A 3,926-nucleotide genomic window follows, 5' to 3' on the forward strand; every position below is an offset into this window, starting at 1 on the left:
GTATTCGGGTACAGGGGATATGCTCTGGGACGGAAGGATTCGAACCTCCGAATAGCGGGAGCAAAACCCGTTGCCTTACCGCTTGGCTACGCCCCATTTCTATTTTTATTGGACACTAATACTAATAAAGAATAATATTGGTATTAAGTGTTCGTCAATTCCAGTCCAACTATCTATAGAAAACCTTTCTTCTTTATAGAATTTATTATAGATATTATAGATTCGTTGCTAGGATTTTGACATGTGTATATCTAGAATTCAACTTAATTTATTGATCATTACATATAATTCAATTAAGATATTGTATGAAAGTATGATTTCTTCTAGTCTCCTTTGAGAATTGTAGGATTTTTGATTGAGTGGAAAAAGAAGGATTTTTTTGTCTACCTTACTTTCTTCATTTTTCCTTATATCAATAACTCAATCAAAATGCAATTATCTCGACGAAAAAAATGTCTGTTATGCTTAATATCTTTAGTTTGATCTGTCTTAATTCTGCCCTTTATCCGAGTAGTCTTTTCTTCGCCAAATTGCCCGAAGCCTATGCTTTTTTGAATCCAATCGTAGATGTTATGCCAGTAATACCCCTGTTCTTTTTTCTTTTAGCCTTTGTTTGGCAAGCTGCTGTAAGTTTTCGATAAGATCTTTAATAGTATCTTATAGAATTCATGTAGAATTCATGATTTATTCGAGAAAAATGATAACATTTGATAAGATCAAATAAGTCTAACAGTATGAACCTTCAATTCAAACATTGAAATGATCGAATAGCCGTGAGAAATCCAGCTCGCTCCATTTCCCGATTTTAATCCTTTTTCCTTTCCGGCAAAATACCTTATTAGCTTAGGGTCGCTTACAACATCTAATTGGGGGTATGAAAGTGATTTCTGGTAATCAAAGACTCTTTTGAAAAATTTCAACTTCACAACTTCATTTGAATTTCTGAACATTCTTTTCTATTTTAGAATTCATTTTTTGGTGTCAAAATAAGATATGTGATATAAAAATGGAGGATCTATTATCTTTTCTTTTCTCTCGTTTTTTTTTTCAAAAAATGATCTTGGAGGTTGTGTAATGCTTACTCTCAAACTTTTCGTTTACACAGTAGTAATATTCTTTGTTTCTCTCTTCATCTTTGGATTCCTATCCAATGATCCAGGACGTAATCCTGGACGTGAAGAATAAATTTTTTTTCTTGCTTTATTTTACAATTTTCTTCATATTTTTATTTTCTTTTAGCTATTCCACACACTTAACTAGAAAAAAAATAGAAAGTCATCAACGGAAAGAGAGGGATTCGAACCCTCGGTACGAATAACTCGTACAACGGATTAGCAATCCGCCGCTTTCGTCCACTCAGCCATCTCTCCCAATTGAAAAAGATAATTACTATGTTACATTACACATCAAGTAAGGATTAAATTAAGTATTTCTTTCACATTCTTTATCGTTATTATAGAATTAGCAATTCCATTTAGATGCTCGAAAGATCAAAATAGAAAGATAAAAAAAGAAGACCTTCTTGCTTTTATTTTATTCGAAGTGCCTTTTTGGCCTGGCCCGGTCAATACCCAGCCGGGCCTTTTTTTGTTACAAAAAATTCCCTTCATTTTTTTATTTATAGGCAACATACTCTAAATAGCCAATTTAGTACCCGTGTAACAATTTCCGTTCTGGGGTTTACATATACTTATCATTTTTGTTATAATGGAAATTGAGAAGGATTTTTGATTCAAAAGAATAAATCAAGAAAAGGATAAATCAAGTATGTATCAATTTGTATTTTCTTATGTCGTTTGGCAAACCAAATTTTCGATTCAAATCCAAGAATCATTGACGAATTCTCATTCAACGAATATCCCGTTTGTCATAAATTTTGGTTTTTTTGAGTGAAAATATACATTTGATTTTTCAATAGAAAAGTGAGGGGAAGCTTTTTGGCATTGTGTGTTTTGAGATACTATACAATCACCCGAAGGGACAATCAAAAGGGGAAGAGGGTTTTTTTCTAATTTTGATAAGTTTAGTTAGAAAAAGGATTCAAAAGGGGATGCAAGTACAATAAACTAAAATTGAGTAATCCAACAAAAAAGGTAAAAATTTCTCCTATTGTGTATCGTTTTGGCAGCATGGCCGAGTGGTAAGGCGGGGGACTGCAAATCCTTTTTCCCCAGTTCAAATCCGGGTGCCGCCTCATCAACAAACGAATCGGAATCTCTTATTCTGTTCTGCTGATATAACTCAACCTAATTTTACCCAGCCAGAACAGAATAAGGGGACTGTTAATACTTGGTTGATTCTAAACATCCGTTCTGGGGATTTTGTAAAAGATTGGAAATCGGAAATCTTTGAATCCAAAATGAAAAGAAAGATTTGATTTTAATGTTTGATTTTAATGGTCGAAGCAAGACTTCCCGATTCCTTTCTACTACTAATGTAATGTCTACTTATTGGGTCTTGATTGGAGATAATTTAACTACTGGTTGGGGGAAGTTCTTTCTATTTCTATACTGTGTAATCTACATATATAGGCTCGCGAGAATCTCTGAGTGTTCATGCATTCAATCACTATTAGATTGAGATGGATAATTTAAAGAAAAAAACATGAAAAAAATGATTCTTTTTTTTTTTTTAACCTCTCGGTAAAAGTATAATATACTATCTCCCAACTCCTTCAGAGAGACAATCGGGAAAGGGTACGGATTAGATCAAATAGGAAAAAGTTTGTAATAGATAGCAATTGATTTATTTTTACTTTGATGGGCTAGAAAAAAAGGAATGTGCCCTCTTATTTTATTACTAGATGTTCCATTAGTAACATTCCTTTGTAGTTTTGATTTTTTATTTTACTTGTGTTTAGTCTTTCCCGATTATAAATCATATAGAAATTTTTGAAATGGATTTTTTGATTGGTTCATCAATAGTGTTCGCCCAGAATCCCTTTTTGACTCTGGACCATTTATTCTACTATTATTAGTGAGCAATAATGGAATAATTCTATCATAGAGATAAGGGACATAATTCACATGGATATAGTAAGTCTCGCTTGGGCTGCTTTAATGGTAGTCTTTACATTTTCCCTTTCACTCGTAGTATGGGGAAGAAGTGGACTTTAGAAGCACTCCTAATTTAGTTGAGGAATGAAACGGTATCAATTGTTTTATAGATCGTTCTGCAACGCATTTTTGATTTGAATTGAAATCATTTTCAAATCAAAATATCTTCGTTTCCAAATTCCATTGGATTATAGTGGATCAATGTATTCTATAACAGTAAAACAAAACAATTATTTCAGATTCATCGGAATAAATAGATGTATCAAAGAAATAGAATTGGGTCCTACGTAAATTCCATATATGGATTAATAACTACATATATTGAAGATAGAAGCTAATATAGTATACCAACTTTATTATAAACAATTTTATACACTACTATAACACTAATAGAGAGTATGATAAGTAAGAAATCAATTTCTTACTTACCATACTCTCGGATCTCATAGAATACCGCCGATTATAGCCCGTTGATTTCATTGAAGGCGCAAAACAAAAATAGAATACTTTTCATTTGATTTCTTCAACTATTGATAAGAATTCAGAAGTCAAGTTTCATTTAAAGTAATTAATCATTTTGACTGGCTGTTTTTACGTAAATTATAAGTAGAAAAGCAGTAGGAATTAAAATGAACAGTGCAGTAACAATAAATGCAAGAATATTTACTTCCATAATCTCATCGTTTTTTTTCAAAATAACTCGGGAATTAATCCCATAGAGATGATAAATCTTTCACCTGTCAATTCAATGAATGCATTACCTATCGATGATCTTGAATCGGATCAATATCATGAATAACAATATCTGAGCTATTAAATTAATTCGTCGTCGAGAATTGAATAGTATAACATACGAACATCTTTTATCCA

The 3,926-nt window shown here is 32.0% G+C and overlaps 2 non-coding genes across 2 annotated transcripts; one reads left to right on the forward strand and one right to left on the reverse strand.

Moving 5' to 3' along the window:
- Positions 1-1,282: 1,282 nt before the first annotated feature.
- Positions 1,283-1,370, reverse strand: TRNAS-GCU (transfer RNA serine (anticodon GCU)). The gene has a single exon. It is a non-coding gene; the product is annotated as a tRNA-Ser (tRNA).
- Positions 1,371-2,123: 753 nt separating this feature from the next.
- TRNAC-GCA (transfer RNA cysteine (anticodon GCA)) lies at positions 2,124-2,194 on the forward strand. Its single transcript has one exon. It is a non-coding gene; the product is annotated as a tRNA-Cys (tRNA).
- Positions 2,195-3,926: the final 1,732 nt, after the last annotated feature.

Source organism: Bidens hawaiensis, unplaced genomic scaffold (genome assembly GCF_021521415.1).
Source record: "Bidens hawaiensis isolate Kalapana, Puna unplaced genomic scaffold, B.hawaiensis_p1.1 tig00022669_1, whole genome shotgun sequence".
Taxonomy (NCBI): domain Eukaryota; kingdom Viridiplantae; phylum Streptophyta; class Magnoliopsida; order Asterales; family Asteraceae; genus Bidens; species Bidens hawaiensis.